The sequence below is a fragment of the Rutidosis leptorrhynchoides genome, chromosome 3 (genome assembly GCF_046630445.1).
Source record: "Rutidosis leptorrhynchoides isolate AG116_Rl617_1_P2 chromosome 3, CSIRO_AGI_Rlap_v1, whole genome shotgun sequence".
In the NCBI taxonomy this organism is placed as follows: Eukaryota; Viridiplantae; Streptophyta; class Magnoliopsida; order Asterales; family Asteraceae; genus Rutidosis; species Rutidosis leptorrhynchoides.
The window spans coordinates 329321638-329335778 of record NC_092335.1 but is presented as its reverse complement, the minus strand read 5'-3'; the positions used below and the strand labels follow the sequence as shown (position 1 = coordinate 329335778).

General features: G+C 31.3%; 2 long non-coding RNA genes across 5 annotated transcripts; both read left to right on the top strand.

Moving 5' to 3' along the window:
* Window positions 1-3427: 3427 nt before the first annotated feature.
* Window positions 3428-8882, top strand: LOC139897506 (uncharacterized). 2 transcript variants are annotated; one of them, XR_011776601.1, is made up of 9 exons: window positions 3428-3666; window positions 3830-3886; window positions 3961-4129; window positions 5090-5199; window positions 5744-5843; window positions 6005-6122; window positions 6670-6719; window positions 8142-8205; window positions 8573-8882. It is a non-coding gene; the product is annotated as an uncharacterized lncRNA (long non-coding RNA). The 2 variants fall into 2 exon arrangements; XR_011776600.1 differs by having other exon boundaries at window positions 5949-6122.
* Window positions 8883-9278: 396 nt separating this feature from the next.
* Window positions 9279-12492, top strand: LOC139897504 (uncharacterized). 3 transcript variants are annotated; one of them, XR_011776599.1, is made up of 7 exons: window positions 9279-9338; window positions 9607-9994; window positions 10773-10824; window positions 11008-11112; window positions 11617-11716; window positions 11911-12036; window positions 12127-12492. It is a non-coding gene; the product is annotated as an uncharacterized lncRNA (long non-coding RNA). The 3 variants fall into 3 exon arrangements; XR_011776597.1 differs by having other exon boundaries at window positions 11911-12492; XR_011776598.1 differs by lacking the exon at window positions 11617-11716 and having other exon boundaries at window positions 11911-12492.
* The last annotated feature ends 1649 nt before the right edge of the window (window positions 12493-14141 follow it).

The following is a 14141-nucleotide window of genomic DNA, read 5'->3' as shown; positions in this document are numbered from 1 at the left end:
AGTGAGTGCAATACTTATACGCATACATACATAATCCAATTACTTGCATACACCTACACAAACAACACAATAACATTAGCGAACCGCAATAAACAAAAATAATCATACGTTCAACAAGTCAATACCATTAGTATAGAGATCTCAACAATAATATGCCAACAACAAAATATGTACAATGCTAGTAAAACTTACACAACCCAATAAACCCAATGTCGACATTCGACTCGATTGTGGCCGACGAAGAGTATTAGGTCAAATACGTTAATTACTCACCACCTATCGCAACGCGTACGTGGCCGACGAAGAGCGGTAGGTAAATATCGTTAACCACTCACCACTACGCACCATGAGGCCGACGAAAAGTGCAACAGAAACATTAACACTTACCTCAATCACAAGGATGACCGACTAAAAGCGAAATCGCTTACCATCCTACGATAAGTGGACAACGAAGAGCGAATCCCTAAACGGATAACACTCACCACTTACCCAAACACATGTGTGGCCGACGAAGAGCGATAGGTCAAACATTAATCACTCGCCACATTACCAAATACTCACATGTGACCGATGAAGAGCGATAGGTCAAACGTTAATCACTCGTCACATGCTCACCTCCAATTGTGGTCGACAAAGAGTCATTCCTTTCGGATATCACTCACCACATTCCAAACACACACATACACACGTGGCCGACAAAGAGCGATAGGTCAAACGTTAATCACTCGCCACATACACAAAACGAATATAGCCAATGAAGAGCTATCCATACGGATATCATTCACTATATTTTTCCAACTCAATTGTGGTCCACGAAAAGTGAATCCTAACGGATGTCACTTACCACGTCGCACGCAAGCAACCAAATTATATACATAAACGTATAAATATTCCACTCACCTCGATTACTTGAAAAGCAATCCCGCTTGAGCTCCTAATCGTCCAAATGCAAATCACCTAAGTAATTTACAAACAAATAAGCCAAACACTCTAGCTTATAACCAAAATACCAATAAGTGCAATATTAACCCATTTGCACTTACTTCCAATTTGACTAAGTCAAATCTCACCCGAAACACCCATAATCACAATCGACTAGTGATTATGTTCCAACAATCCATTTACTCAAGGTTTCATCATCAAAACACATTACTTGCATCAATTGACACAAAACCCACTTTGACTAAATCTCAAAGCCAAAACACTATTTTGCAAGCTTACACCTCTTAATCACTTATAACTCAAGTTAACTAGTGATTTCACAACCAAACATGATTATCAACTAATCAATTTCATCATCCAACCCAAAACCCACCAGCAATGGTTATCAACACCATTTACTAGCTCAAACACCCAATTATCAACTAGTGGGTTTACTCAAGAACACCCAAATCAAAACCCCAATTAATAACACTAATCAAACTATGAAAACTCTGAGTTAAGACTTACCACAACAACCAAAACGTAGCTAGGAGCGAGATGAACAACTTTAATACTTGGGCTTTTGATCGATTCAAGCTCCTTCTTCTCCAAATCACCAAATCTCTCTCTCTCTCTAGAATGAAGTGAGAGTATTTGTGGATGTCAAATATGATCCAAAACTAGATCCTAAACTGATAAAATGGCCTCACATCTGGCCTCAAGTGAAAAGACTAACATGCCCCCAAAAGATGCCATTTTAAATGGCTAAAAAGTCATTTCAGCGACTTTAGTCACGATCCGCGACCCATTGTCGCGATACGCGACACCAACACGCGGTAAACATTTTTGTAACGCGATATCCGAACAGAAGTCAGGAATTCAGGCCATCACGTTTCAACGCATTTTGTCGCGTTCCGCGACAGGCCCAAACGCCACACCATTGACCAAAACGCGATACAAAGACAGAAATCCTGGACTCATCTATTATCGCGTTTCAATCCAACACGTCGTGTTCCGTTACGAACCCCAATGCGATAAGATCACTTCAAACGCGACAGGACACCTGATCGAATCATTTTCTTTATTTTCTAATATTCGGGCTACATAACATCGATCATAAATACAACATTAAACGTACACAAGGCTAAATACACACTTTAAGTCATATATAAGGAAACGGGATGTTACATCCCTATCCCTACTATACATTATAATAAAGTCAAAAAAAAGATACATTTAAATTTTTCCCCTAATCTCAACCATTAGATCAAAAAAATTACAATCATCTACCCATTCTCTACACCCTTGGATATAATTAGTACACCATCAAAACTTTTCTTCCTATATTGCCCCTACATTAAAAAAAACACGGGCAATTAAAAAGAACAAAAAGAACATGTGTCGACATCTACAATCGCCTCAGGTCATCGACTCCGACAATCAATTGGAACATGTAATCGTCTCAGGTCATCGAATCCTACAATCAGTCACAACAACATAAGGATTTTCTTCTGTTCCACCAGAAAAGGCGTATTATAGCAGCTTATTTGCAGGACTTTCTTTTGTTCAATCATCTTCAATCGCAATTCACGGGTTAGTTGTTATTACTTTTCGTTTCAACGCTATTCACATGTTATTAACAACAAATTTGATCAATCGGTATTACAAATTTAGGGTTAGCTGTATCCGTTTTATATTAGGGTTTTTTTAATTTTAGGGTTCTTACTGCACTGCATATATTTTGGGTTATAATTATATTATATTTTGGGATATAATTAAACGTTAACACTATGCTTTTTGTTTTACAAGGTACATCTCAACCACACAATTCTTATTGTTAGAAAACTATTTTGTTAAGCGAATTACACAGTCTGACTTATTGTTAGAATCATATTCACTCATAGATTGCGAATTACACATATACATTCACTATTTTGTTAAGCGTTGATGAAAAGCATATTACATCAGTGTTAGTCTGACTTATTGTTTGATCGCTATTTTGTTAGTCTGACTTATTGTAAGCATATACATTCACTATTTTGTTAGTCAGACTTATTGTTTGATCGCTATTTTGTTAGTCTGACTTATAAAAGCATATACATTCACTATTTTTGATCATAGTCATTTCGGGTTGTTAGAATCTCCTTCATCAAGGTTATTGGAGATGGTTCGGAAACAAGCTTCTGGAGCGACCCATGGCTTTGCAGGTTAGATGCGTGTAAAGAGGCTAAACAGTCTTCTATCTGCGTCTGTTATTAACTCTAGGTCCAAATATTTTTGTGTTTAAAGTATTAAAGTAGTTAATAATATGATTTTGTGTTAAAGATTGATATGGGATGTTTTGAAAATGTAAGATAAAGTACTGTTTTATTCGACTTGTATCATATATATATATATATATATATATATATATATATATATATATATATATATATATATATATATATATATATATATATATATATATATATATATATATATATATATATATATAATTAGAACTTAATGATGAAGTCGAACCTTTATGTGAACTTTCAGTGAAATTTTATCTTGCATATCTGTATACTAAACCCTTTTTCTAAACTCTTTTATTAACTAAATCATGCACATTGATAAATGACCTGTTTGAGCGATCACTGGAAGCTCGAGTCACTTTAGCGAGCCTTGGACATGATTTCTTATCACTGGGAACTCTGTATGATGTCAAAGATGTTGTTTCTCAAATCCTAGATTATCACCTTCAAGGTAATGTTGTTTCATCTTCGAATAATTTGTCTACTCTATTAGCATTAATAATAGTCTCTAATTATTTGAATATATTTATTTAATACGTTGAATCTACCGAACTGATATTATTACAAATAAACCATGACCTGATTTGACCCGTTGTGCGTTGTTTGTTCTTCAGATTCTGGTGTATTTTATTTCTTGCAAAGGTTCTGGATGTGGTCTTCATGAAAGAGAGGTTCATAAATATCGTTCATTTATTTATAAATACTTCAATGTTGATAGGTAGCATACTGTGTCGTGATGTAACAGGTATGATTCTTGCAAAGTAAGGGAAGCTCAAATGCCTGATGTAAAATTGGGATTGAATGACAAAATGTAAGGGTTTCATGTGGAGGACTCAGCAGTGAAAGGGTTTCAAAAACCATAAATTTGTCGAAGTTTTTGAAACTAGACTGAATAAAATGCATTGGAACAGCGGGTAATTACACATATCTTCTATTAGACTAATTGTAGGGTTAACAACTACATACAACAATAGTTTTAGATGACAAAAAAGTTGTTATAGGTGCCCATTTACTTATACATGAGTTGACATGGGTTTTGTGTTGCCTCCAGTGGGTCAAATGGCTGAACCTTCCTCAGGGTGTTTTTGAATGCTTACAATTCTTGGTGTATTTAAATGGCATTACCACTTGGCGTTTAAGTATTTATGGGTGAAATCTATATCATATACTTGAGACCTAGTAAGTCTCTAAGTGCCCTTTTGTGTAGTAAATCTCCTACACGAGATGAAGCTGCGCAACAGAAACTTAAAATTTGGTGTTGTGTCCATGTGCATTGGTAGGTGTCACAATATACGTAGTTGCTCAAATAGCGAGAGTTGGTAACATGTGTGGTATGTCAGTTTTTGCTGATTATCAATTGGTTACTTTTTTATTCTTATCATTTTTTTAGTACTCATCAACGGTATGGTGAGAGTGTTGGCCAACTTATGGACTTAGGACATGTGTTTTTTCTAAAATTCAGCATTAACGCAACCTTTAGGGTAAATTTTACATCATGTTTTTTACAAAGGATTTTTTATATGTTTGTTGTATTAGCATTTTAATTTATTTATTTATTACTATTACTATTATTTTTATTTTAATTTTAATTTAATTCATCAATAATTAGATTTTGATGGTTTTGAGATGTATTAGACTAAATACAAAGCCATCTTAGATGTATCTGTATTGTTTCGTTTGATATCTTTTATGGTTCACTACAGTTTCATATAAACCGTTATGTATCTCATTATCTTTAAAAAGATGCTCTTTGTTGTAGTTTCGTTTTGATATCATTGTTTTTAGACTACCGTGCAACGCAAGGGCTCTTAAATCAGATTAAAATGATGTTTTTATGACAATTTGATTTATTTTATTGGTTGATTGGCATCCAGATTATTACGTTCCAACTGAGAATATGGTGAAAGCTCTATGTGCAACCTGAGGCTCATTGAATAGCAAGCATGAAGTTGATGCATCAACAAATACTTGCAATTCCACAGAGGTATAAAATCATTGTTGCTTTAGACATAAGATTATCCATCTGTTATTTAATATGGTAGGTGAAGTTGCCCATTTATACTTCATACTTTTATAGAAAGAGTGGCATATGTAGAACACTATTTTTCATAGTACGCATTGAAAAAACTATCTCTTTTAAATTGGTCAAAACATTAAGATAACAGTTCATATATACAGGAGAAACAAGTTGGGTGTTACTGTCAATACGGGTTTTGGTTGCTGAAACGGGTCAAAGTGATTTTCTTGACTTAAATCACTTTTTAACTTTTTTGTACGTGGTTAGGGTTATGTTTAGCTCCAGGGTTTTAATGAAAAATGAGTAAGAGAGTTTTATTACTTATATTGGGTATATTTGATATTATGAAATTTAGTTGGGTATATATGTAATTTTAAATATTAATATGGGTATATATGATAACGCCCCTTCAAATAAAGCAATTCATATTGATAGAATCTTACAAAAACAGTTGGAAAAATTCTACTGTTTATTTAATTTATTTAATTATCTGTACTCTTAATTTTGGTAGGCAGTCCTACTGAAGCAGTTTCGTGTGGTTGTTCAAAATAAAGTTGAAAAGAAATCTATTGAAAGGCAGAGAACCACTCCACCTTCTTTGCACCCCAAAGGTAATAATATTAACCCATTATTTAACATAATGGGTTGAAATTGCTACCTTTAGTTTATCTATATGGTGTGAGAAACTAAAATTTGATTGTATACTCTTTTGAAAGCCTTAAATGATCTATTTTTCCATTCAACGGGGATGTATTTAACTTCTGAAACGCAGTGGTGTTACCATAAAGCGTAAGCGGGCAGTGGTTGTCGTTCATTCGAACACACCTGATCCACAAAGTATCATTTGTGAGGCAGGCATTTGTTTAGTTGTAGCAGGACAAGCTATGATGGTATGCATATTTTGTTTCATATGTAAATTTAAGTTACATTTTATTAATTATAATGTTAGAGTTCGATTTATAAAATACTTTAAAAGAAGTCATTTTCAGGTATTGAGGAAACCTACCTAAGAATTACGCCTTTCACTATCACTACAAAAATGTGACTTTTATAACAAATAGTAAAACGTATACAAAAGAAGTTGCTTAATGTTATTTTGTATATATATATATATATTTTATATATAAACTTATAGTGATTAAAGATGGTAGTGATAACAGTTAATGTATCCTGGTTGATGAAATGCATACCACCAGGTTGATGAAATATCAAAGTGAATTAGGAACATAAAATAGAAAAATTAATAAAGTTGTTTAAATATTTTGTGTATTTATGTCTTTGAATGCATACCACCGGATGAATGGTTTTCTCTGGTTCAATGTGTATTTGTATTACTGATCTAAATTAGTAAATCACTAAAGGTGTTCAATGAACACAAAAAAATGACCCGTTGATATACATGAGCAGCGAGAAGTAAGTAAAACTTTTGACTTATAGTGATCCACAAGTCTGCAGATAGGCGCATGGAAATGGCCCGTTGATTCCAGGTACGTTTAGCTATGGTCGATATTTTATAAAAGACACTTTCGATGATATCATAAAAAAGGTTACCCCAAGCATAACAAAAAATCAAAAATTAAAAGAAACTTTTTCAGCCACTCTTGCTGACAGGGGCGGAGCCAGGATTATAAATGAGTGGTGTCACAAACTAATACAAAAATAAGATAAAACGTCTATCTTCAAGGCCTACGTTTTTTACCGGTAACAAATGACCACATGGTTGATAATGACATGTTCGCAAATTAACCGTCTTGATTTAGTCTCTTTGACTAGGGTCATAGTCAAATTTCTTTTTCTATGTACGAAATTCCAAAGAAATCGTTCAATAAAATGATTGGTTTGAAGGGGTAAAGCTAATTTTTGAAGATTTGTGAGAATCATTTCACCGAAGAAAACTCGAGAACACTACGTCTATAATTAATAACTGTTATGTAGAAATGTAGAATGTACAAATACCAAATACATATAGTAATCTACACGTGATATAAACTAATTTTATTTAACAAAATCAAGTCTAAAATCTAACAATTAATAACCTAAGATACTAAATAGCGCATAATGATAAATAAAAAGTTATTGATTATTGATTATTACCATTAATGTAACTCTAAAATTCACAAGCTTGGCTAAGTTTTGAATCTACAAATGTGAATTATATTAAATAATTGTTCAGATGATGAATATGTGGGAGCTTGATTCAGAAATGAGCTCTGATTAAGTGGAGAATTAAGGTTGTAGCCATATTATACCCATTAGTTACCAATTATTTAATATACTTTAGAATTTATAAATCTGTAGTATATTAATTAATTGGTAACTAATGGTTATAAATAATTCTTTAATGTAGAAATTCACTACAGCTGTTTATCGTTAGAAACGAGATTTATATGACACGGGCTACAATGGGCTCCTGGATATATTTGTATAACTCACAAGCATGAAGTGTTGGACCAGTTAATAATATATTTAGTGGGGTCATTTGTAACTAAGTTCAAATAATTCACATTATATTAACTATTGGGCTGTAGACTAATGGCCCGTTGAGTGGTGGCACAGGCCCCCACTAATCCCTATGTCCCTCCGCCCCTGCTTGCTGATGTCTTAAAAAATATATTTTTTATAATAAAAAAATACTATAATCAGTAAAAAATCAATAATCAGTCCAAAAAAAAAAAAAACAGGCGTGATAAAAATACCGCCTAATTTTTGAGACTCAGTAAATTGTAATAAGGACTGGGTGATTTCCATGGAAGAGTGGAAAAATGATCCAAGGTGTTTGAAGGCTTTAAGGTGCAAGGCTTGATCAGAAGTATATGCAAATAGGTGTTGTCATCAAATGGGTGTTAATTTTTTTCTTTTGTGATGTAATTTTTTTGATGCTGTTATAATTTTCGGCCTGCCTCTTGCAGGCTATGCTGGATGTTTTTTTGTATTCCTTTTTTCAAGCAACAAGTACTAGAACTGTGTGCACAAGTGAGTACTTTTTACTTTTTACAGTTCTAGAGTAAAAATTTTAAACCCTAAATTAGTGTTTTTAGTTTACTCTGTAAATTGTCAGCAATTTTTGACCTCGCTTATTAGATTTTGGGGTGCTGATGGATAAAATCAGAATAAGATTTGCAGAGTTACGTAAAACTTACGATTGAATGCACTACAATTGTTATGTTCAACACCTTTTCTGACACTCTTATTATATTTGATGGATCATAATGTTATTTTTTGTTTACGTATAATCCATTATCATGACATCATCATGATAACATTCTCTTTTTCTGTACTAAGTGATTCATTCCATCTTACTATAGTTGTTGATTCTAATTAAAAAAGTATATTTTTGTAGGAGATTGTGAAAGATGTATTGTTGAACTTAATAATGCGCCAACATGTTTGTGCTCTTCTTTCCTTCATAATGAACTGAAGGAAGCTTCTGAACAATCATTGTAAGCGAACGCTTATTTGCTTCATTTGGTGATGGCAAAAGCTTTATTTATCCATGCATTAGCCGTGTATAAAATAATAAAAATAATATAAATTGAAGTTTAAGTGTAAAGTTTTGCATTTGCTGGATTCTTGAAGCAAGTTACGAGGTATATGTGTTTTAATGCTCTTTAATGTAATGTAATAGTGTTGGTTCTTATTGTTTTATAATTATTATTATTCAATGAGTTTTTTTTATATTGCTCTTTTATATACTCACGGGTCCTTCAAGTAGTGTTTATTATACCGAATATTTGGAGTTTAAATTGATGTGGTCATAAATAATGTATATTACATTTATAATTTTATTGCCGAAACCCGCGAATTCGCAAGTCTTAAGCTAGTATCTATAATTATAATAAGAAAATTTTTATGATGACATAAAAATTTAAAAAATTCTACATGGCAAAATTTTAGCCTTTAGATTAGGGTCACTTGAATGAATCTCATCCCTTGAAATTGTTCATGTCGTCATTACGGAAAAGTAGGGTCAGTTATGGATATTAATGACAAACTTGCCCTTGATTACAATCCTTAAAATCCCTAATCCCTAATTCATATTACTCCGTATACATGATAGCACGGAGCGGTTTCCACCCTTAGCGATTCAAAATCAGCCTTTGGAGAAGGTTCCAAATCCTTTTCTTCTACTTTATAATTTCAGTTTCCTTTGTTTGATTTTTGTTTTCGTCTTCTTCGCTATTTTTTCTGGTTCGGTCGATGTTTATTTTTCTTTGAAATTGGTCTGGCAGTTAATATTCATCCCACAAGTTGTTAATCATTGGGTATTTACAAATTTGTTATTGTTAGTTGTTTGTTTGATTGATGTTGTTGTCTTCTTCATTGTTCTATTCAAATTTATTTACGTTTATTTTTCCTTAAATTTTGGTTTTGCAGGTTTTTGTTTGAACTTTTTGACCTTCTGCATTCTGAAACCAAATTATGAGAAGTTATTGGGGAAAATACGTGCCCCAAACCGCCTTCATATTCAATTATGCTTCATCTTTTTTAAATCTGATCGATGATTACAAGGCTTTGGTTTTTGATTCCATGTTTTATTTCAATTAAATATATATAATCACTGATTTAGGTAGTCTAGCCTCACTATGAGTTTAGACTTTAGAATTTATATTTAATTTTTGATTTTATTTTATACACACTCTCCTGCTCTTTATTGTTTAACTTATTTTTGTTGTTCTATTTGGTTCAATGCGATCAAAATCCAGGATAATTTAGCGTCTCACTTCAATTTAATCATTTGCATTGCATATTCACTCCATTTATGGTACGTTTACCAAACCCTAGGTTATTGTTCATTTTCAATTAATTGAAATACATATACGTATATGGTTCCAACTGATTATGTTTGTTTGATTTAGTAATTTTGTATTATACTATCGATGGTGATGGTGATGGTGATGGTGATGTTGATGATGATTATTATTAATTTATTTTTTATTTAATTATTTACTTTGTTCATGATGCAACCATTACATAAAAATGCATTGTGTCATTTTATGTCAATTTTAGGGATCATGAAATGTAGGTTTAAAGCTATGATATAATTGAGTTATGATGTAGGTTGATTAGTTAAACTGGAACTACTATGTGTTTGTTTATGTAATTCATACAACATGTGCATAATCGAATTTTAGAACTTTTCATTTTTGAACATTTTGTTTGTAGTAATTTAGTTGTGTTTATAGTCGAGCTCGGTGAGGTTGTATCTTAGTTGCATACGGAACACTCTAGAAGCTGCTATGTGTTTGTAGGTACACAAAGTTATTTTGTGTATGAATGACCTTTTTAAGTTTTACCTGTTGTAAATTTGTAATTTGGAGAAGAACTTTGGATCATCCAGTTACATTGTTAGCTGAATTCATGACACACTAAATTAACCATTTCGAAAGTATTATGTATACATGGTTTTTTTTACAGAGAATCATTAGGTATTTGTGACTCGTGCACCCATATTCTACTTACAACTAAGCGATATCTGGTTTAAGCGATGCTAATTTTAGATCTAAATGTGTACATTATTTTATTGGATCTTATTCGTGCAGAATTTCTGTTGTCACAAATTTGAAAGACATGACAACCCGAAGTTGAGATGAAGTATGTAACTATATGTTTTTTTTTCTACTTTTTTGTTGATATTAGAAAAAACAAACAAGTATTCTCTTAAATCTTACGACATGCTATAGAGTTTCACTTTTCCAGCAAGCCAAAATTTGCTTCCAGGTTTTAATATGAAAATTTACGTGATGAATTTTGTTATTTTTATGGTTTTATTGATAGGTAAAGCAACCTGACGAGCTTGAAAACATCCTAACCAAAAAGTTTCTTAGATTGTTGTCAATTAGAGCAGAAGCTTTTCAAGTCTTAAGGAGAAAGCCAGTACAGGTATGTATACATTAACACCTTTAAAATGAAGAGTTGGTTTCTTTTTCATGTTAGACATTGAATAATGTGCTAATGAAATTATTATAACGAAATGTGTTTTGTATTATATGAATGATACAATTTACAGTATGTACAAGGTTGTATATATAGATTACATTTGAATTAACTAGGCTAATAAGAATTAACTAGGCTAATAAGTAGTAGTATAGTTGATGGTGTGTCTTCACCAAGTATAGAGGAGAGTTAGTTGAGATACTATGACTAGATAACTACTCTATGTAGATGCACCGACAATTATAAACAAAAAAATTTCTTAAAGTATTAAATTTTGTTTGTACTACTGGCTATTTATGTGATTGCATCTATAAGCAGCTCCAGAAGTACAGATTATTTGTTTTTGTTAGTGAGTTATACATGTTAGAAAAACATTCAGCAAAAGTGGAAACATGTCGAAAGTCGCCCAAGCTATACTCTTAATGTATGAAACATTTTAAATCGCTTTAGGTTTGATTGAAGTTATTATATGGAAAAATAGAGGATGAAGTTTGCATTAATCTTTGAAAGAGTGTTGCTTACAATGAGAATAACAAAAGCAGAACCTAAGGTAATTACTTATTACTTACATACATATATTATATAAGTACCCTTATGAATGTATTGAGTCATAAATTGATCTTGGCCCATGCATTTATGTGGTTTCAATGCTAATGAACTTTAGGCTATACAATATGGTAAAAAAATACACCTATGAACCATCTTTTTTGTGTTTTATAAAAGGGATATCTTACATTGTTGCAGGATGTGGCTTTTGTTATTGATGGATGGGCTCTTGAAACTGCACTCAAGTATTAACAAAAATCATTCACAGAGTTAGCATTATTGTCTAGAACAGCTATATCTTGTCGGGTTACACCATCAAAGAAGGCACAGCTACCCTTCATTTTCTGTATTTTTTATCACCTTTCCTTTTAAGTTCCATCATAAAATTCAATTAATCTTGTTACAAAGTTTCAGTTGACAGATAAGACGTTCTGAACATTGGCAATTGGTAATGGTGGTAATGATGTAACAATGATCCAACAAGCTGATATTGGCGTTGGCATAAGTGGGAGAGAAGGTTTGCAGGCAGCAAGGGCCGCTGATTATAGTATTGGGAGTAAGATTTATAACTTAACTAATCGGTACTTAATGTATTATTTGGATGCTCATTGAAATAATACAAGTTACTTCATTATTTTTTTGATTACTTGTTTCTATTTCAAACAAGCATCCCTGATATGATTGTATGAAGTTTTCACTCTTTTGGAATGTATCATGTTGCATAGATTTATGGAATATTGAATTAGTTAGAATTTTTTATGACAAGATATTTATGTACAATAGTTGACATCCTTTATGTTGTTCGTTTTATGTTTTATATAGTTAAAGACAGTGAGAAGCTGAAAAAATAGAATCAGAAAAGTTTCTCATTTACAGTTTCTCGAATTATGTTCATTAACATCATATATTCATATAACTAGCATATTTTAATATAGGTTGTTGGGAGATCTTCTCATTAAAACATCATTGTACAATAAGACTTTTCTTCTGTAATTTAATCTCATGTACTTGGCAAAATGCCATATCTAATGTGTTTGGTATGTTGCTTTATTTTTATTATTTTTTTTATAGGCAATTTTAGTAATAAACAATACAAGGTACAACACGTCATGCAATCAAAGGAAGCATAACAATCGCTAACAAATACACGACTACACACATGACCACCTGACGGTAAAGGGGGCTAAACAAGTAGGGTGCTAAGGTAGTAACCTAATAAGTCTAGACACCTCTAACCATTTAGAATAGATTGTGGGTCATGCAACCAACTATGCCAATCAATGGTTGATGAACACTCATGGTATGCGATTGTATAATGAGCAAAAATCATATATATTGTTCGTTGTGAATTACCATTATCGAGTAGTTATTAAGAATATACTTTTAAAATCTTGTATGATAAAATACCCGCGAATGCACGGGTTATAAACTAGTTCATTATTATTATTAATATCAATATCAGTACTATAAATATTAATAAAGATTATAATATGAATTAGATACATTGATTTGTTATAATATCATTATTATTAATATTATTGTTATCATTGTTAATATCATTATTATTATAACTAATAGTGAAATTATAATTTTAGTTATTATGATTAATATTAGTATTATTATTAGATATTATTATTACCATTATCATTAAGAATTATTATTATTATTATTATTATTATTATTATTATTATTATTATTATTATTATTATTATTATTATAAATTATTATTATTATAGTTATTAGAAAATAATACAATTTATCATTATTATCATTAATAAAATTATTAATATCATTTTTAGTATTATTTGATAATATTAATATTATTATTATTAATTCTATTATTAATATTATTAGAATTTTAATTATTATTAAATAATTATAATTGTTAATTATTAATATATAAAATCCTACGTACGAATATAGAATCAAATTAAGCTTTACATCTTAATCCAACAGTGTTTGATTTGTTTGTTATCTCCAATTTGTTAGATATCACATTCAAATCGTACTAATCAGTTGAATTTAAGCTATCTACTTATTATTTATATTTTTCTGATTAAAATCCTGTCTGCCATCGTACAAGTTGATTTCAATCACACTACAATACAAACAATTATGATCAAATTACATTACTGCATCACTCGTTCAATCACATTATATAGGTTATCTGCTGCAATTCAGAATTTAAAAACAGAAAATATAGAAAATACAGAAGTCGACTCTGATCTTGTTAAGTTTTATTCAAAAGCTCTAATTCGATTGAATTTTAAAAATCTAATGATGCAGTGTTGTTAGGAATAATCTATCTAAAGTATCTGTAAGTTTACAGCCTTCAATTTCTTTTATTGGATTCAAATTTTGGAGTCAAACCTTTGAAACAAAAAGTCAAATGATTTGTTCTTCATAAAATTCGAATTTGTTTTAGTGTT